This window comes from Sphaeramia orbicularis, chromosome 6, assembly GCF_902148855.1.
Source record: "Sphaeramia orbicularis chromosome 6, fSphaOr1.1, whole genome shotgun sequence".
Lineage (NCBI taxonomy): Eukaryota > Metazoa > Chordata > Actinopteri > Kurtiformes > Apogonidae > Sphaeramia > Sphaeramia orbicularis.
In genome coordinates, this window is record NC_043962.1 from 25,974,931 (window position 1) to 25,997,416 (window position 22,486).

Below are 22,486 nucleotides of genomic sequence, written 5' to 3' on the forward strand. Positions count from 1 at the left end.
GGCTACAACCTGTAGCCTTCCTCAGAAGCAGGGGGCATAATCGTCCCCTGTTGACAGGCAAATCTGGGTAAAACAGCTGACAATGACATGTCACCATGACTTTAAGTGATCCTTCTGAGGAAGGCTACAGGCTGTAGCCGAAATATTTCAAGGTAAAAATCAACTTTTTCTATCCGTCTGACAAAAAAGAAAAAAGAAAATCTTATAACTTAATCATTTGATCGACCCTTTAGTGCTGTTTCAATGTGTTACAGACCACATTTCTGTGGTTTGCAGTGGATAGCTGCAAAAAAATGACTAAAGCCCATGGAACAGAAACAGCTACAGCTGCTGACAGCATGGTGAATACTTTCGAAAACAAAGTTGTTGCATCTGTTTATAGCGGCATCAATGACTGATGATGACATAACAGGTCTCAAACGGTTGTCTCATTTCATAGGGGAATGTTTCAACCCCTACCCCTTACAACTCCATTTCAAGGGGAATACCAAGTGCAAGAGCCGAGGGCGGGGGGGGGGGGGGGGGGGGGGGGGGGGGGTAGGGACTGGACCTGTCTCAAGCTATGCAAAACTATCAGCAGGTATAAAACAGTAGAATACAAGTTAGTGCTGTTCTGCTAAAACCAACTGCACGTTTTTGTATAAAGATATTTGCAGAATAATGGTTTTAAAATATTATTTTCCCATTAGTTATTAAATGTCTACAGATTCAATTCAGTGTAGCAAAATGAAAGTGGATTATCTAATCTGGTAGTGGCAGAATTAGTAAATCAATGGTATTAGAGTGTGAGTTGCTATTTATAGCTTGTGGCGTGTGCTGGGATGAAGCCAGATGGACAGCCATGATCCTATTACCTCTATTACTTCTCATGATGTTGTAACCGCCTTTAAAACGTGCATTCCCACAGCAGACAACACACACGAGCAGATTTACTTCCACTGTTCATTAACTCGGAGCAGACCTCTTAGTTCCCTGCCTGTCCATTCACAAATGGCTGAGTGCAGTTCATGGTATGTGTCTGACTTTGTTCATCTTTGATGGTGTTATGCAATAGTCACTTTTAGACAGTGTGTGTTGTACTCTATGCAAATGTTACTCTCCTTTTGTGTGTAATGATTTTGTGTGGAGCTATTATAGCTATATCTGTCTACAGTCGACATGAGATACGTAAAAAGGAGAAGTTAAGCAAGAACAGAATATTTGATATATAAACCACATCAGAGGAAATATTGATGAGATATTTAGATCAAAGTCATGCATTTGTGAGGCTTGAAAGCAGAACTAGAATGACTCAACCACCCCCTCGAGACAAGGTTTAATCCATGTCTGTCTAGACAGGAGTCCTCTGTGTTCAAGTAATTCCTCATATGTGTTCACATGGTCGACCTGTAAACTACATCCTGAAAGAACATAAAGTATAGCCGTCACAATAATGACGTTTTTGGTCACAATTAATTGTCATAAAAATTGCAGTTAACAATTTGTTGTTTTTATGCCACTATTGTAAGCCTTTTGACAAGTATGTGTGTTATGTGCATCATTTATATACCTACAAGTTCCTGTTGAATAAGAAAAGACAAAACAATAGTAAAAAAAAAAACAAAACAATAAAATTACACTTCACTGTGGCCTGTGAAATGAAAGTAGTGCAGGACATAAATAACTGAAATATGCAAGGACTATTATTTAAATATGCAAAGAAATGACTGATAATGACAGTACCAATAGAAATTAAGTGCATTTTGATAACACTAAAAGAGTGGAAATAATGATGCTGCTGTTTCAATGTGGAATTCAGTGAATGAGCATAATTATCATGATAATGCAAAATAAATTAGGTTACAGCAAGTGCTGGTGATAAGGCAATTATGTAATAACTGTCACTGGTTAAACACAGTTTTAGCCATGACACTCAGGGTTTTCACCACTATTGTGACACTCAGCTAAAGCACACAAGTGCCTTTTCCACAGAGTTCCTCTACAGTGTTTATTAATTTTAGTCCTACTTCAGATCCTTTCACATTCAAATCTTTTCACTGTAGCCCAATTTGATTTTGTGATAGTATTGTGACAAAATGTTAAAGTGTCCTTCAAATCATCAGACTTATCTTACCCATGAGCATATTTGTTTAATTTTCCTAGCTTGTTTTACTTTCTTATTCTTGAATATTGTAATGATAGTAGTCAAATATTATGACACAACCTCTCCAGTACAACTTCAGTATCTATACCTCCAGAATCATATAGAAAACCCTGACAGAGATGGTTCACACACATCTTCAATCCAGCAGAGAAGTTTTGCACACTGTAACGCAGTTTCACCAAAGCTTAGTGTTGTGTGATTAGTCAAATTTGATTGGATTATGTACTAGGTATATGACTTCACTGTTATGAATACACTTAATTATGTCGAGGGCTTAAATGGCTGACTGAGGCACTGATTGTCAAGAGGAGGCTGTCACACATGGAGGTTTTTTTTTTTTTTTTTTTATCATCTACTTCTTGAATGTGTGTGATAACTTCATTTCCTCCTTTTATTATCGTCTGTTTCATGCTGCTTATCTTTTTTAGTTTGTAGTTAGAAAGGTGAGCATAGAAGATGTTAAAATCTTATCTCCATTTCCTTTACAAAGAGTCTGAGTAAGAAGGTGATGGTGAAGGCACATTTTTAGTTTTATGTATTTATTAATAGTTTTAAGATTTTTTTTTTTTTAATTCTAAAATTATTTGATAATCCAAGCCCCTTCAAATCAGCATATTCTCATGAAAATAGGGCACACTTGTATACATGTGCCTGCAGTCACTGCTTTAATGTTTGAATACATGCCACAGGAGATGTAGACAATACATTCATTACATGTTAAAGCAGTGTATGACTTTCATCACTAATTTTTCTTCAAATTTGTAAAACGCCAGCGATATCTTAATTATCACTAATCCATTAATCCAGTGGTTCCCAACCTTTTTTGGCTTGTGACCCCATTTTAACATCACAAATGTCTGGTGACCCCAGACATTTAAAATGGAGACTTTTTTTTTTGTTTTTTTTTTTGCTAAAATTAATTTGTTTTTGATCATGTAATAGTTTGTTATACTATATTGCAAATAAACGTTAATTTTAGATGATGTTTAGGCTATTTAATGTATTTCATTATGGACGGAGGCAGAAAAGCCAGGTGTAGATTATTGCACAAAGTGAGAATTTTATTTTCCTTGGTCAAGATATGTACAGTCAGTCCAGCTTGGATTTACAAGGCTGACAATTAATACTGAACAAACAATAACTCAAACTATGAATTATGAAAGAGCTGCAGCATCTGAAACTGACCACAATGAACATTTGAAAGATAAACAGTACCACAGTGTTTCAGTTTCAGTTTGTCATGTCTTCATAATACATATGTATTGTGATTATATCTCTCAACTCACCTTATATTTTTTATTGGTAAGTTTTTATTTGTTATTTTTATCAATTACTAGAAATTTCAGGTGACCCCATTTGAATTCCAGGTGACCCAACATGGAGTCCTGACCCCAAGGCTGAAAAACACTGCGTTAGTCTTTCTGTGCTTACACGCCTAAATCACTTCCCTCACGGTGAACAACTTTGAAGACTCCATCACCAGCAGTCCTTTTGTTTACATACCAAACCGATATGTCACTCAGGCCTTTTCAGAAATTTTGTCACGAAGTGCATCGTGGGAATGGGAATTCCACACAGCTGCAGCAGCAACAAACACGAAGACAACAAGCAATGACTGGTTCAGAAGAAATGGAAGGAATCACTCTAAATCAATTGTCGTCTTATAATACACACCTCACAAGTATACAGGGTATGGCCTGGCCCTCATCGCTCACTCGCTCCTTACACTACGTATATGATAAGCCTGCGCAATGACACATTCCAAAAATGCCATGAAACTGATGTCTAAGTGTTGTTTTTCATGATCACACACCCCATATTATAAGATGACAATTGGCTTACAGTGGTTCCTTTCATTTCTTCTGACCTGGTAGTGGACTCGGTTTCATTCCTTGTCATCTTCGTGTTTGTTTCTGCTGTACTAATGAGTTTATTCTGAGAGTGTAAGGAGTATAAAGTACAGATATTTATGCAAAAATGTAGGGAGTAAAAGTAATAAGTAGCCAGAAAAAAAAAAATTTAAGTAAAGTACAGATACCTAAAAAATCTACTTCAGTACAGAAACGAAGTACTTATACTTTGTTACTTCCTACCTCTGGTAATGGTTCAGGTTTGGATGTAGGTCGAGTCTAAATTGTTCCTTCAGTGGAAAGCTATTTTCACACAATCCCATGTATCATCTTTCAGCTCATGTATTGAAAGACACTGCTGGTTTCACATAATCAGACCTATCTTCACACTTCACTTTCACTGTGCAAGTACTGTAAGTATGTCTGACACCCTCCTCTGTCGTTCTGGAATAGGGAGAGAAGTTTTCTGGGTTGTTTGGTTAGTTCTTTGGTGACACTGATCACAGTGCATTTGCAAAACATAGCACAGGGAGACAAGTCATCTATGTGGATGATGTGGAAGCTCGTTTTGGTCCTAAAATTACTAAATCCCACCATCCCTCAGTTTCTTATGTTTCATGGTGTAGTTACATGTTGGAGACAGTTGTTCTTTCACATAGCAATGCACAGATAGCGACAATTCTGCCTCTACATGATGGAAATATTCGCCTATATTTCAGCAGGGTACTTCCAGTGAGACAGACTGAAGAAGAGCTACAAGAACTGAGGCAACAAGCAGGATTACAGACACACAGTCTGCATGCTCTCCATGTAACACTTTGATCATTAAAGGTCATATCAACAGGTCCGTTACATAAACATATGCACTGACAGTAGTAGAACGGGGCTGACATCTAATCAAAGTGTTTAAGCTGCTAAACATATTTCACAGGGAAGTTGATCTTGACCTACCTTTTTGGCAGCCAAGAAAGTGTGGGTGTTATAGAAACCAAGTGTAAAAGTCCAATATGTTCTTGTTGGTACAGTGCTTTACCTCATAGGTCGGTTAAGAAAGACAAAATTAAGGTGTGATGGGTCATTTACTAAGTGTGACATCAGTCAAATGAATGGAATTAAGATGAATTTAACTTGATAAAGGCATCAATTTCTATCATCAGCGTAATGACTAAACATTCAACAGCTTTCTCTATTGAACATTTTATGAATCAAGTGAATAAAATCAATGCAGATTCATGTCAACATAAGTGATGATAGTTCAGAGCATTTTCCAAGAATCAATTAAATGTGCTTATTTTTATTGCCATCCAAAGTAAATCTGTATTGTAATCACATTTGATCATGTTTTTTCCTGACTTATTACACTTTCTTGTGTTATTTTAAAGCTTTTTAATTTAGGCATTGCCCGGGGTATTGGTATCAGCATTTCCAAACATCACCTTACTTAAATGTTCAATTGTTATGCAAAATCACTCGAATTTCTTGGTGCAGAGAGGAATGAGATGAGGCTGAAGAGATAAGCACAAAGATGGAAAGTAATGTAAAAGGCCTGTTGAAGCACTTAGAGTTGTAAATGAAAAAGGGAGGTGAAGGCTTATGGTTTTTAAGTACTTTAATGGAATGTTAACCAGTTATTTCCATTGTTGGCTTTACAAACTTAGTTTCTCAGCTTGTTAATAAGTTTTGTTATGAATAGGATAAACTTATTAATACCAGTTTAAATAATAGGTCTTTAGAAATCTCTTCAGCTGCTTCAGTCACTCACTATCTCCCAGAACATGCTGAAATTCTTGCCTGATGTGCTGTTTCTGCTGTTTCTCTGCTTAAGAGGCTGGCAGCTTCCCTGGGCTCCTGGTCTTGTTTTGTGTCTGGCCAGCTGGTTTCAAAGTAATGTGCTGAGGTTTGATGTTAAAGAGCCATTTCTTTCCCCATGTTGGTGTAAAATCACCATCTGTCTCAGTGTCTGCTCTAATCTGTATGGTCCTCTGCCAGACTGTCCTGCAGATGAGTCCAGAATGTGCACAGCCCTATACACAAATATGTAAACATCATATTTGTTGAACATACTTTTCAGAGGAGAATAGCAATACCTGGTATAATAATGACTATTTTTCACATTTTCCTGGACAGACAGTTTGTCACCGGGTTTGTTGTGTTGTGTTAACAGTTTTTTCATAATTTTGTGTGATTTAATTTGTACATATCCAAAGATTTATTAACCCATAAAGACCCAAACATCCATCGGTGACCAAAATCATTCACTGATATAAAATATTAAATACCTATTGATTCACAAATCCTATCAATACATGTAAATAATTGGTGTAAAATACAGTTCGTCATCTTTTCATAGTCATCAGATATGACCCATTTGGATGTTCAGAGGCTCCGTAGTGAACATGGAAACACCATCATCTTCTACAACATTGTTTCACAAATGAAACCCACGTAGTTTGATAAATGACGGTAATGGTTGGAGATGCTTATTTTATGTTGAGTTAATGATAGATTTTACATAATAAGGCATATTTTTCTTCACTTTTCTTTGTTTTGGATGTAATAACCCTCAACTTTAATCTGAGCTTTAATGAACGTCTACATAATTAGTACATTAAATATAGAGAAATACCTGATTTTCACTTAAATATGCAAAATACAGAGCCTAATATTAGAGTATAAGGCGATAAATCACTTAAGTAAGGTTAAAAATAGAGAAATGATAATTTGGGAACTGCCACAAAAGCAGCACTGGGTCTTTATGGGTTAAACATAAAGGCTTAAAATGGCTATATTGCATTCACAAAAGGGGGAATAAAAAAAAAAAAAAAAAGCAGGGATACTGACATTGGCCACTGGCTTTTTTTTTTTTTTAAACTGTGGCATATATTTAGGTCCAGAATTTCATAATCTGTACCTCGTTTTTTTTTTAATTTGTGGATCATGCTAATAAAAATAGTCAACAAAGGCCTCTTTTGCTATTGCCGAACATTTTAAAGACTATTAACCCCCTTTATATCAGGATTGTTTGTTGTTAACTCCATTGGTTTGTCTCAGTGGGTAAATGTTTTTCACTGATGCCACCACAGATCAGTAAAAAAAAAATGTAATTCATTAAAGACTGCTTTAGGGCCTCCCATGTCTTTACACTGATGCTTAACTACATGATGTGTCCACTTGCTTGTAGACAGAGGGCACACTACTATGTTTAATTACCTCCATAGGATGCGGATATAAGGTCCTTGCCTTACAATTTGTAATGGTAGCCTTTCAGAGACTAAATTAGCATTTTTTGCATTAGCATATTAGTTGAGAGGAAAGAGCTGTTGGTTAATTGCCTCAATTTCAAATGCAAGCCTTTCTCTGTCTTTCTCTCTCACTCTGCCTTTATCTCTCTTGGTCTCTGTCATCCTCTGGGTTGAATTAATGAGAGATCAGTGAAAGGATGTTTACAAGATTAACAAATGCCTCAACACTTAGTTTGTGAATAAGAGTGTCACAGGAGGTCTGTGTTGTCCCAAAGGGGTTGTGAGGATTACACCCGTATACAATTTACCACATGCATTAGTTTTCATAACACTGAGCTGATCCTGAACTATTATAATTCACAAATGGGAAAAACATTTTCATTGTCTAATGGAATTACCAGTACAGCTGTCAATAAATAACACAGCGACCATGATGTAAACCCAATGTTATTTGGGATGTCTTTTTGGTAAGTTAGTAAATAGGAGGAATGTCACTTTTTTACTTGAGGCCATCATGGTTAAATAATTGTTATTCTCTTTTATTGTCCATTGTGTATCATGTATGTGTTTTATATACTTTAGACTTTGTATGGCTGCTACCTTGCACAAGGCTCCTTTACAAAAGAGATTTCTAATGTCAATGCGACTTCCTGGTTAAGTAAAGGTTAAATAAATAAATAAATAAACAAAAAATACCAACCTCTAATGCACTAATATTTTTTGCTATGAATGCTAATCTTGAATTTGCATATGCTTTGTTTTTGTTTTTAACCTAATCTTAATCACATTTTATAAGATAAGCATTGCCAGTTTTATTGATTGATATTTCTGGCTCTGTTTCCCAGCTTCTCTCCTGCTGCTCTTCCTTTCTGTCTGTTTCTCCCCTGTCAGCCTTTGTAATCTTAGAAGTGATTCCGCTAAAGACCATTTTTAAACAAAATCTGCCGCCTCAATCTGGGACTGTTTCCTGGTATGTAAATGGAAGTTGGCAAAAGATAGTTTATTCTTTCCCTTTTTAGTTCTTATATTTCATAATTAGTCCCGTGGTTTAATTATTCATAATGAGCTGAGTGCCTAAAGAAGAATGCAACTACAAGTTAATTTGTTGATAATAAGCAAGTTTTCCCCAAAAATTATATCTTGACCATCTTTCTGTAGGACTGGTAGAGCTGTGGAAATTACCAGCCTCTACATTCAGTTGAGCTGTTGGAGAGCTGATAACACAGTAAAAGATTCTCAGGACTACATTGTCTGTGAAAAGAAAGGGATGAACTTGATGTTTCTGTAGAGTAACAATAAGCCTTTGTACATGTGATCTGTATGCACACACACTCACAAATATATACCCTCATGTTGGAGAGCAAAGGTTAATTACCACTGGATAAGGATATTGACATCATAGAGAGTGAGAGGGGATGCTCCACTGAATTATTCCCACTAATTATTTTTTAAATATACACCTATGGGAGCTATGTTTTTTTCTGTGATATAGCTACATGTATGTGTGTGTGCTAAATGTGAGATATGCTTGTGTGTTTTGCCTACCAGTGCCAAAAGAAAAGCTATTGCAGCTGTCAGTGTCTGGCAGAAAGGCATCTTCAAAAGTCTTCAGCAAGCTGAAGGCACACATTTTCCCTAACAGCAACACTATAAACCAATTTTGGTTTCTTTTGAACATTGAGTTACTCCATTACTCTGTAAATTTGGCAATTATAGTATAGACTGAACTATTAAGTTAAATGTGTATTTTCTGCTTTGGGCCCAGGTATGAATCACATCAGTGGTAATCAGTTTAAGTGTGAACTGGCAAAATCTGTTTATTAGAACAGAGGACCTCGATGTACTACTAATAGACTCTTAACATTAGTTTGGAAGCCTTTCCATGCTTGCCTCTGGGTTTCTGTGTCCCCCTGCTTGTGGCTTAAGGAAGGTGACCCTGTACTATAGGAGGTCTGTTAATTATCCTTAGAGGAGCTGAATACATTATATAGAACTATATATATATATAAAGTTAATCCCAAGAGTGTGAAAGCTACTTATTACTCACTATTAATCGTGGTCAGCCTCTTTGAAAAATGTTGGAGCCAATGGTGAAACACAAGCTTTTAACTTCTCCTGGGACTAGGTTTCCATAACAACCACTTTGACTTGAATATTCAATTAGCAAAGAATATTAGGTGATGGAAAGTAGACTTAATGATGTGTGTTTGTGTAAGAGGGTGAGAAGCAGAGGAGAGTGTTTAAAAATGGAGGAGAGAGATATGTGCAGCTACTTGAGAAAAGTGCAGGTGAGAAGTTGAGGCAGTGAGTAATGATGCATCAGAAACAAAAAAGTCTCACATGACCCCATAGAGACGTAAGCGGCATCTTAGCGAACAGTGTGATGGGTGATGAATATTGTTTATTTTCACCTTTTAGCTAACATGTCAAACATTAAAGGAGTGATATTTGGCTTTTTTTAAAATGGAATTATGCATTTTAAAACCTTTCCCTGTGGTCTACATAAACTGTAAATGCTATACTTAGGTCTGAATTCTTCATTAATTCAACTCCACAGGTCGATCTTCAACCCTATTTCTAAGTATTGACACCAGAAAGGTCGTTTTGAGCGCTGGCCCTTTAAATGCATGTGAGCCACTTCATGCCCCACCCCCTCCAGGTTGTTAGCTGTGCTGCTCTGTCCCGTTCAACCAACAACTGAACATTTTAGGTAATCAACTTGAAGTTTGGACATATTTTCAGTATGGACTACAACTGCTGCTGCTGACAAACAGTTATGGCGTACTCGGAGAAATGTTCATCGGAAGTCTTGACCTTATATGTGCAAATGTCGTGAATGTAGTTACATATGTAGAATGTAGTTATAGATGTAACAAATTAAGCAGGAATTAAAATGGGTTGTAGAAATCCACTCGATTTTTGCCAAAATTAATATGAATATGAAGATAGTTTTGCAGCACCTGGAAGGTTCAAATTCAAACTTTTTGAACTATTAGGGTCCAAGTACACAAATAAATGAACCAAAGACCAATAAAAGTGGGTTTAGCAAAATATGACCCCTTTAAAGTATTTTTCATTTAACATTTTACATTATTTTATGTAATTTAGTCTCAACCATCTACTTTTATCCAATTTGGTTCTTCTTGTCCAGAAGAAAACTTTTGGAAACTTTTTCCTGCTTCAAATTCATATGTTTTCAATTTTGATGGTGCAAATAAGTGACAAATGACTACTAAATATATTTATATTTATTTGAGATTTCATTTGGACTGAGTCATCTATTCTGTGTGTTGTTCACATATTGCTCTGTCATTGAAAGTCATGCACACAATATTTTGTTGGACTGCCTTTAGTTTTGATATTGACATGCTTTCACCTTTGCATCTTTTTGATGGGCTCATGCAATGTCACAGCATTTGTTTCCACCCAGAGTTCCACTACCTTTTCACCAATATCTCATACTGATACTGGGGGAGTTGGACTACTATGTAAAGTCTTCCCCATCACATCCCAAAGATTCTCATTGAGATTCAGGTCTGGGCTCTGTGGTGGCCAATCCATGTGTGAAAATGATGTCTCATGCTCCCTGAACCACACATTCACAGTTTGAGTATGATGAATCCCAGGATTGCCATCTTAGAATAAGACAAAAATCCACTGATGTTCATACCCAGTCATTTAGTATATTCTGATTCAGCTAATTTCAGTTTATGGACATGTAACAAGCAGCCCCAGATCATAACAGTGCCCCCACAGGCTTATACTGTAGGCACTAGGCATGATAGGTAATCACTTCATCCACTTCTCTTTTCACCCTGCCACCATTCACTCATGACAGGTGTCAATCTGGACTCATGAGACCACATGACCTTTTTCCATTGAAACACAGTCCGATCTTTATGCTCTCTATCAAATTGAAGATTTTTACGGATCCGTGTTTTTTTTAAGGCTACAGAGCTCTTTAGTTCTACATCATGTGTAGCTATAAGGTTTACAGGACTCAAGGGGCAAGGAACTCAGCATCACAATGAAGCCAAGAAATGTAGTATGCAATGAAGTATCTTAAAGTTGTAATACCCCTGGTGGCCACTAGGGTTCTGACTCTCACAGACTTACGATGAATTTCTCAAGTGAGTCATTCTGTTGTCCATGAGTCATTCCCATGTCATTTTTTGGACACTCCAATGACTGATACGGCTGTCCACCTTTATTACTCCATTAATTAGATCTCAACTCCGATATTAGTTTTGATGTCTGCTGTGTCAGGCTTTGATTGACAAGTACAATAGCCAGTTTACCTGTCAAATATTCTGACAAGTTTCTCTTTATTTTTCCAGACAGCCAGCTCTACAAACAGGACAAAAAAGTAAAATGGCTTTGTTACTCACTGTCTGATGAAGTTTCCATCTTCACCCTCACCTGAAACAGGTTTTTTTTTTATTTTATTTTATTTCACCAAACATTAAACTGACCCCCAGTCATGATAATTCCTGATTTTTTTCAGATCATATTTCTCCCTGATGGTTGAAGGTTCACCATAATCCTTCCTAGTTTTAGTAATGCAGTGGACAGCTCTCTACCAACAGTCTCCTTTAAAAAGGAGGCCATTTCAAGGTCAAAATGTGGTCAGTACATTTAATTTGACCATTAGCAACAGTGTCAATGCGATTACTCTTCACCAAATTGTCCGACCTCCTTCATGTTGGTGTTTGGGTGCAACTTTGGAAGGTCTTTGATGAGTTCTTTGAGCGTCAACCTTGACCTTAATTTTCCAGATGCTGCATGACATTCCCACAATTTTGACCTACATTTTTCAAGTCTTTCGGGGTCATTGCATGGTTATGTGGGCAGATAGGAGAAGCTAGCACAGATGAGGTGAGGGGATAATGATACTGGTATAGGAGCAGGGAGCAACAAGGGTATGTAGTCACAGAAAAAATTATTAGACCATCAAAAGTCATCAGAAACAATGGTTATGCAATGAAGTACTAAATCCTGTGTGTATCATCTGACTAAAACAGACAGAAAGAAAACCTGGAATGCCTAAAAGCACTGTTTTTGGCAGTACAATGCCAAAGATATTGATGTAGGAACTTAAGTAATTTTGGTTATTATCAAGAATACATGGAAAATGGCTAGATATCAGCTCTTCAATTAAACTCTTGTGAGCTATTTTTGTTGTTATCATTATGTTTGCCCAAACAAATGTACCTTTAGTTGTATCAGGCATTAAAATGACCAAGAAATTGAAGAAAACCAGGGGTGGTCTAATAGTTTTTTCTGTGACTATTCAGGTTCAGGGGTGGCCAAGGGGTCATTACCTCATTCAGTGTTGGTCTTGTTTTCTTAATGCAGGGCAATCATTTCACCTGTCTGATAGAGGTGACATCTTTTCCATGACCATGAGATACGGTTTCTGACATGGTTGTTCATATTCAATAAATTGTTGCAGCTGAAACATATCAATCATTGCAGTAATTATCCAGTGGAAAGCTCTCAATTATTTAATTAGTTACATCCAGGTGGGGACTTTTTTTTTGGCCAGGCGCTGTGTATAATTTGACCCCGGTGTGGTGCAGTAACAGGGTCTATGCACAAAGTCTTTGTTTTTATGCAGACCTCAGGCTTTAGTATACCTTGGTCTTCTTGTAGTACGTCACCTTTTATAAACAACACTACCTCTCTACAGTGTTTTTCTTTTCTGAGTCATGCATTTGCCTTTTCAAGCAGAGAAAAGCATTGAAACCAACAGCTCTTAATCCACCAGCCCAAAAGAAATGGGGGAATCATTTTTCTCTGCTGGCTATTATGCTGAAGGACCTCAATTTGCCATGCAGGCAAATGTAGATATGCATACACTCAGTCCCTCAATCCATGTGTATATGAAACACACACACAAAAGCACTGAGATCCCCGTGGACTGAAAACTAGAGGTATTAGATCATTATTGTAGCTTTAGAGAAATGAACACTTCATCTCCAACCCCTCTCTAGAGCCTATTGATTAGCCTTCCCCCTGCAAAGGTGTGTGTATTTGTGGATATGTTGATCGTTTGTTTCAGAGTATATTGTATTTTTAAGGAAATATCAGATAAAAATGAAGAATTGTAACATGCAGGAGGTTTTACTTGAATTGCTTCATATTTCTGTATCTGCAGTCTCAGTTACTTTGATGTGTAGCTTAAACAACTGAGTACATCACAGTCAGAACGCTTATTAAGATTTATAGCTGGTGTGTATGATATAGACAGATAGCCACTTAATTCATCCCCTCAGGGAGGATCTGGTGTCCAGTGGCTCACATTAGAGACAAATACATAACATATTAGTTTACAACACACAACAAAATAAACAAGTAATGCAGCCTATTCAGGATTAAAAACACAACTGCTGCTGATATGCTTAATGAAGAAGGGCCGTGAACACAATTAAAACATTTGTCTTGAGGTGTGTTAAGTGTTGATACAGCAAATATTAAAACCACACTGCCAATGTAAATGCATCCAATGTGTCCTCCTTTTCAGTGTAGAAGATGACATGTTTATCACTAGCTCCGCTTCCTCTGTGATTTCTGCAGCAGCGACAATTAAATGTCTGGCAATTCCGTGACTGTGCGATGCAGGAACCCCTCCCACACCGACTCGTGTTGTCTGAGAAGTGTGTTGCCCTGCTTCGTGTCTTGTCAGAGAGTCTTCCCCCTTTCCGACGTCACTATTGTCTCAGAGGTGCATTTGATAATAAAGTTATTTTTAACCATGCCTATTATGCCCGACATCATAAACTATCCACTGCTCTGGGCCCAGTGCCAGTACTGTCATTGCAGGGTAATAGGCAATACATCAACAAGTGCGTGTGTATGGGTGAGTTTGTGAGTCAGCGTGTAAGATGTCAGCATTTTCAGACATAAAGTGGGCTTGTAAGAGTCTGAAATCACCAGGTGTCTCACTGTGCTCATCTTTGTCATCAGTGGAGTCTGGTCCATCTCATAGATATGTGTTAGAAAACATGAGCAACCTGGACAGAGATTAAACCTGCAGCTTTATACAATATACAACATGTTAAATAAACTTGATTTTATTGTTTGCATCCCCCAAGTATATTCAGAAGGAGCACTGAAGAAGGTATTAGCTGCTGGTCTGGTGCTCTGTGGAAGGATGCAGACTGTAGTTCTGAGAATGAGTTTTTACACCCGCTGCTCTGTGCAGTCGTGTTTGATATGCTGCTTTTCTCTCTATTGCTCAGCTCCTAGTGCTGTACTGTAATTATTGCACTTGGCAGACAGTCACGACACATTGACAACAGATGAATTTGGGTGTGGGGCGGGAGGAGCATAAAATAAAAGCAATGAGAAGTTGGGATGGTAGTGTGAGGGAACCCAGCATCATTTTTTTCTTTTTTTCTGCCAAAAAATTACAAAAAAATGAAAAAATAAATAAATAAATAAATAATGAAATAAGACACATGGAAGGGAAGCAGCCTATCAATTTAAATAACCACACCCACCAGCAGATACAGATACAGATACAGATTAACTTAGTTCATCCCCAGGGGGAAGTTCAGTGTTTAAATTTCTGTACTGTTTTTTTTTTTTTTATGAAAGCCAACCCACACAAAAACCCAAGCCTCCAATTTCAAACTGTATTTATACATATATTGATACTGTTTTCAGTGTAGCCAATTCTGTATTCCAGTGTTTTGATAGACTAACAGAGACTATGATTTTTTCATATTTTTTCTGGCTGTCTTTTGCTCTGTCACAGATGGTCTGCCTGTGAGGGATGCAATCTGCACCCACTGCCCCATAACGTGCTCCAATATTTATTTGTGTCATACTCGTAAACCTTTTACTAGACACCATAGCACATGGTCAGATGAGAAGGACACCACAAAGTTGGTGATGTCTAAACTTGGTGTGAAAATCTAGACTTGCACTTTGGATTTGTGTTTTCGAATGTGCAAATTAAGTCATGTATATGTATAAATTATTTTTTTCCCCCATGACTTCCTATTACCTATTTTATTTCTAAGGACTTAGTAAGATTACTTTGTCTTGTCGCATATTCGAAATAAACTAACCTAAAAAAAAAAAAGTTTAGATTTTACAAACGACACATTGTTATTCATGGATGCTTAGATCATCAGCTGATGTGATGTATCCTGAGTGGGTTTACTTGGAAATGGGGCAAGAGGCTCAGAATACAAATGTTTTATGGTTCAGTAATGCAAATTATTGACATCCAGGGCATAATGGGATATGAACACCTCAGTGTGAAAAGAGAAGATGGATTAAAAATCAGAGCATCATTTCTTGCACATGTTTCTGTAAGACACAGTATTTCTAACATAGCTGTTTATAATGTAACTTAACATAGAACTGCAGCTTTATAGAACTTCACCAACTTTTGCTGTTTTCTGTTGAATTTACCCAATTGTGTATGTGCTTTTCTGTGTATCTGTTGTCTTTTTAATGATAAATAACAAGTGTAAGTGGTGTTCAGATCAGATCAGTTCATACTCATGATCATCAGCAGAATCACTTGGTGCTGCTTTTCTCTGGAAAAGAGTTAAAACCTCACCACATTTACACCACGGATAAAAAAAAAATAATTGAACACCTTTAAAAAACAAACAAACAAACAAAAAAAACCCTCATTCTAAGAGTTGCACTGGTCATCACAACTTGATTTTTTTTTGAACAGTTATTAAACTAAAAATCTCATTCATTATTCATTGAAACGATTTGGTGAAACTGATTTACTGATTTAATGACTCCATTGCCTTTCATGAAAGAGAATGGATAACTTGTTTCCACTACTGCATAAAAGGTCCCAGTAATAATGAATGGATTTTTGGGTTGTACATAAAATGTTATCAGCTGGGGAGCACTGTGTGAGAAAAGCAAGCAAAACCTTATACTAACCTCGAGCTTATCTGTTCTGGTAGCCATTATCTGACCTGTACATGCAGTGGCTGAATCATTGTTGCAGATCTCACAAGAATTTTGTTTAGCTTGAATCAAGAGTTTGACAGGATGTGAATAAGTGCAGACAAAGTGTGATTGTGTGTGAGAACGAGATTAAGAGAGAGTATACTGAAGGAGAGAGAGGGCTTCAAGTGTTGGCGCATGCTGTGATAATATTAGGAGTAGGGAAATGGGAGTCTCTAAGTAAACAGTTTTTTTTTTTTTTTACTGTAATTATAGCTGCAACCAATCTCTGTTAGAAAGGGAACCATCACATTTTCTAATTACTTCTGGAAATAAATGTACGTTCCAAATATCTAACCTTCCACACAAACATACATACTCCTGCCACTTTGAGACAATCATAAATTACAGCATAGGATTTTGTGTGATGGTAGGTTTCATTGACGACTGCTGACATTAAAACTGACAAAGTGAATGTAAAAACCTGAAATGAGTTGAGAGTTTAATCCACATCATATTTTGCAGTGTAGTACAGTATATTCACATTATGTCATTCCATTCTAATGGAATTTGTTTGGGTCAATGTGAACTTAATTAATTAATTGATTAATTAATTAAATTATTAGTTTGTAAAAAGGGGGTGGGAGTCTATAAGTTATATTTCTTCCCACCCCTTTTCAAGCGCCAAAAATTTTGTTTGACATGTTGTATGGTTCTTTGTTATCTGATGATTTTATGTGCTTGAAATAAAACTAAACTAACTAACTAACTTAAAGGGATATGAGTCCAGACCATTGAAAGAAACAGACTTAATAGTATTATGCTGAATAAATAAATCTGGAAATTGATAGCATTTGATAAAATGCAGGTATAGTACACATATTGTTAATTAGGCTACATCAGTGTTTTTCAACCTTGGGGTCGGGACCCCACGTGGGGTCACCTGGAATTCAAATGGGGTCACCTGAAATTTCTAGTAATTGATAAAAAAAATAATAAATTACTAATAAAAAATATATTTTTTTAACAATTTAGTATATTTTTCATTATAATTAAAACACCACACATTTGTCCAACTAAAAATCAAGTTCAAATAAAATGCAGGACATAATATCTGAGAGGGCATAACTTGAGTGACCTGATCATGTGACTGCATGCGTTACTATGCTTCAACCTGCCCAGACACAGTTGCAGTCAAATAAAAACGGGCCGAACAGAGAATGGAAAGATTTCTTTGCCTACCTGGCCTCACTAAGACATCTCAAAGAGAAAGATGTCTCCGTTTTGAATGTCTGAGGTTGCTAGAAATTTAATGTTAGAATGGGGTCACGAGCCAAAAAAGGTTGGGAACCACAGGGCTACGTTAAGACAGCCGGTCTTAATGCACAATTCGGATTTTTTGTTGAAATCTGATTTTTTTTGTGTGCTTGTTCATATTAGACATTACAGGGTGGGGAAGCAAAATTTACAATGAACATTTAGTTGTTTTTTCTCAGCAGGCACTATGTCAATTGTTTTGAAACTAAACATATATTGATGTCATAATCATACCTAACACTATTATCCATACCTTTTCAGAAACTTTTGCCCATATGAGTAATCAGGAAAGCAAACGTCAAAGAGTGTGTGATTTGCTGAATGCACTCGTCACACCAAAGGAGATTTCAAAAATAGTTGGAGTGTCCATAAAGGCTGTTTATAATGTAAAGAAGAGAATGACTATGAGCAAAACTATTACGAGAAAGTCTGGAAGATACTATTAAAGAAGAATGGGAGAAGTTGTCACCCGAATATTTGAGGAACACTTGCACAAGTTTCAGGAAGCGTGTTAAGGCAGTTATTGAGAAAGAAGGACATATAGAATAAAAACATTTTCTATTATGGAAATTTTCTTGTGGCAAATAAATTCTCATTACTTTCAATAAACTAATTGGTCATACACTGTCTTTCAATCCCTGCCTCAAAATATTGTAAATTTTGCTTCCCCACCCTGTAAATGCGACTTCTATCAGTTTTGAGTATGAACTGAATGCGACCCTGAAGTGACCCGCATGCGCAAAAGAGGTCCTGACATAATATGTGACCATGCAGGCAATGATGTAAAGGTATCGGATAAATGCATCCTGGCCATTTAGACTGAAGTCGCACTGCAAAATATCAGATACGTATTGGATTTAGGACCACATATGTACGTGGCCTTGGTCGGGATTGAAAAAATCAGATTTGTGCTGTTCAAACTGTCTTTAACAGATTAGATACAGGTCACATATGGGCAAAAAAACTGGATTTGGGCCACATTTGCCAGCAGTCTGAACGTAGCCTTAGGTACATAATTTATAGTGGATGGTCACATTCATCATCTGAGTTCAAAACAAGCTGAATATTGGTTAACTGAGGCAGCAAAAAATGAGAAAAAGCTGTGTGTTAACTTTTAGTCACGCCTTTTAATATACTCTGTGCACCAGGTAACGCTGGTGTGCAGTGGCAGAAGAGGGAAATAGCTTTTCAGAATCAATGATGCCTCTCAGAGTTTTGCTAATGCATTTACTGGAAATGAAGGTTCAGGACACATTTTCTTAATGCTTGATGAAGCTAAAAAGAAATGGACCAGCAAGGAGTTGAAGGATGAAAAAGTGAAACATAGCATGCTGTTGGACGTGCACACATTACACATGCCAAATAAAAAATCAATATGTATTTATTTGAGTAAAACAAATATGTATTTAAAAAAAATTGGAAACTGTTAATCATAAACATATAGTAGAATGATGCTTGATTATATGACTGTGTTTACAGTGGTAAGTGATTAATTAAGTATAAGTGATTAATAAAACAACTTTGGCTCAATCATGGGTCCATCTATTATATACTGTGAGCATGAAAATATCACCAGAATTCTTGTAATGGACACTGAGGAGAAACACGACCATAATTACACCAGCCTGATAAATATCCATGTGGCTGGTAGCACTTCCTCTTAAAAGCACCTGGACTGCAAGTATTAATGTGGTGTAAATCACTACCAGCATCCTGTTACTGAAAAATGCAAAACCATTTGTAAATAAGTGTCTCATATACACTAAAAGCTTAGAGTAGAAACATTGAGATGATACCAGAACCTATCTGAATGTCATTATTCAGATGAACACATGGAAGGAAACATACCCTTCTAGGTTCAGGTTAACAGTAATCTAAAAACATTAATATTAAGCTACAGTTTTCTGACAGAATCATTATTCTGGTTCTAATGATGCACATGTATTTAGCACTGGGGTTTGTTTCCAGTGCCAATCAGCATGGGTGTGGAATTTGCTTGTTATCCTCATGTTTATGTGGGCTCTCTCCTGGTAGTTCACGTTCCTCCCACTGTCCAAAGACATGCACTATTAGGATAACCAGTCAATGTAGGTGTGAATGTGACAATGAATGGTTGTTTGTCTGTATCTATCAGACCTGTGATAAAGTGGTGACATGTCCAGAGGGAACCAGGATAGGCTCCGGCATCCCCATGATCCTCCTGGGGACTAAGCGGTTCAGAAAATGGATGGATGGATGATGCTCATTAGAGTTCAAATTTATGTCATCAGCAGCTGGGCTAGGCAACAATAGATCTCCACCTTCCAGCAGTAAAAGAGTCTTTTTGCACAACAATTTGGAAGCCAAAGGGGGAAGTTTCAGATGGAGCAAGCTCATTTACCTCTCATAGCTCACTTAAGCGATCCTTTAGAACATGGTGTTAACCCCACAAACGTAATAAACTGCAAATGTAATATAAGCAGCTTTTAATGTAATAATCCCACAAATGTAATAACTTTCCAACAAACGTAATAACAGTTGGCTACCACAAATGTAATAATCATTACTTTGTGGGGGTTTATTAAGTTTGCAGGATGGTAAAGATCTTCAGTTTCCAAAATTGTAACAACTTCCCACAAATGTAATAAATTAGAACATTACATACGTTTAAGTAATGCATGCATGAATATTCATTCATCTTTCTTTTTCTTCCCATTTGTTCATGTCTTTTGGATACTCGCCTTTTTAGAATGATCAAATGTTGCAGTTACACCACATGGTACTATTTCCAGATTAGTAGGCGTTTAATTACAAATACAAGTGGAGGAACAAAACAGAATGGGCAAACATGTTATAAAGGTTTTATTATAAAAGCTTCAGTATGAATTGGATATTATTTATTCTCATTAAGTACAATAGAAGCCTATGTTTAAACCATGTAAATAAAATGTCTGGATAAGTTTATGATAACAATGGAGAGGGTAGGAGCACACTGGGAAAATGAGGTATTATGTTTGTGGTAGGCAACTGTTATTACATTTGTGGGAAGATTATTACTTTTGTGGGATTATTACCTTAAAAGCTGCAAATTTGTATTATGTTTATGGGGTTAACACATGTCTGTGTTGCATTAATGTTACTCTGGGTTAGAGCTGAGGGATGTGGCCAAAAACATTGTGATAAAAATTTTCATTTCAGTTGGTTTCAATAATCATTTTGATTCATATAAAATGATTATTTCTGTTGTGTTTAAAGGCTTATTTTTCATCCTGAGTAAAAGTTGAAGGAAATCCTAATGGTTATTGTTTATGTGAAAACATGATAAATATTTGCCAATCAATGAAACATTTAAGAAATGTGGAGACATGACACCATTTAAACAAGTATAATGATACAATCTATTTTCAACATTAAGATGTAAAAATATATATCAAAATATACATCCATATAAGTGAAACAATGCATTGAAATGCTTTGTTTGTGCTTTAGCGGATAGTCTAAACAAAATAAAGTTTAAAGACAAATAAGAAATGTATTGTTATAATCATTGTGAAATGTGATACAAAATTGTAATTATTATTCTTTTGTACAGTCACTCTAGGCCATTATTTATGATTTTGCATTTTTATGTTGATATTATATAATGATGAAAGATCCACTTGAGTATCCATTATTAATAGAGATCAGTTGAAATGACGCTGCCCCTGGAGCTCAAAATGTGAAGCCAGCTGGACGTGACAAAATCTGCAGTAAATTCAAAGTCCACTAGGGGACAAAAATGTTTTGACTTGCGGTTCAGTTCCCACAGAGTGACATTATTCAAAACCAAGACAGGTGAGTCTGCCAATGTGTGCCATGCTGTGTGGACTGGGATTAACAGAGAGCTATAGTTCAGCTACTGAGCCTCTTATTTGTTGAACAGGACTTATTTCCTTTCTGACAGCTAGTTCTGCTGTAGTTGAGTTGAAGAAGTTACTTACTGGTACTGAACCATAATAGCTCACTAACTTAGCTGATGTTAGCATTAATTTGTACTGAATTACATGGCCTGTCAGCTAGCCTGCTAATTAGCGTCGATAGCTCTAATTGGTCTTTTTATACATTACTGTCACTTCTGTTACAAATATAACTGTATGTGTTAACATTAAGAGGCTGAATTACGTGATGGCATTCATTATTCTACACTAAGGAGAAGTGGCCTGTGTTCTCAGTAAGTTGTGATTTTTTAGTCATTTGCTTTTGTCTTGCTCCATCTTGTTTCCATAAACGTGCACGGGGACAGTTGTGTTGCGCGTGTCAATGCAAGTAGTTCATAAAATGGATGACGTCACAGAGTCTACTGACATCCACTATCTATATACAGTCTTTAGTTCATATAGGTTTAGAATGATGATTGTTTCAATTTTTACATTAGTTTTTATCAGGCTTTGTGAGCTGATGGAAACTGTTTTCCCTAGTGATGAGTAAATAAAATGTATCTGTATCTAACTGCACCTTATTTCTATTTATTAAACATAGCTACTGTTCATGAGTCATGGCCATGGAACTTGGTGCAATTAATTGTCATGCGGTTTGTTGACACTGACTGACTCACTACATCAAAGCTGATATACTGCAACAGTATTTGACATAAGCTGGTCCATCAAATAGTATTATTTATATTTGCGAGTGAGTGACACACAGATATGCAAGTGATTAAGGTTCTAGCTGGAAGCAAACTCTGGATAGACTGAAAAGCTGACACTTTCAAATGATGTCTTGATACCATCTGTGCAACATTGTTTTGCTATCGTCTTTGATGATGTCGTAAAATCTTCAGCCAAATCTTATTTGCATAACTGTGAATAATCTCACTTTAAATACTATTCAGTTTTTAAGTAGACCAATCAACACAGCTTTGCACAGATTAATTCACTTCCTCACAGTGTTCGTGATTGAATATTTTATCTCTTCCTGATGTCACTGCTGTCTATTTATGCGCAATGAATTGTGTTTCATGAGGCAGCTAAAAGAAGCACGAGGAGCATTGC

General features: G+C 36.6%; 1 protein-coding gene across 1 annotated transcript in view; it reads left to right on the forward strand.

Annotated features, from left to right (window-relative positions):
• The first annotated feature begins 901 nt into the window (after positions 1-901).
• shank3a (SH3 and multiple ankyrin repeat domains 3a) overlaps positions 902-22,486 on the forward strand; it is a 189,552-nt gene continuing 167,967 nt past the window's right edge. The window contains 1 exon segment of the mRNA XM_030137099.1: positions 902-1,010. The gene's annotated coding sequence lies outside the window, so the exon portion shown is untranslated.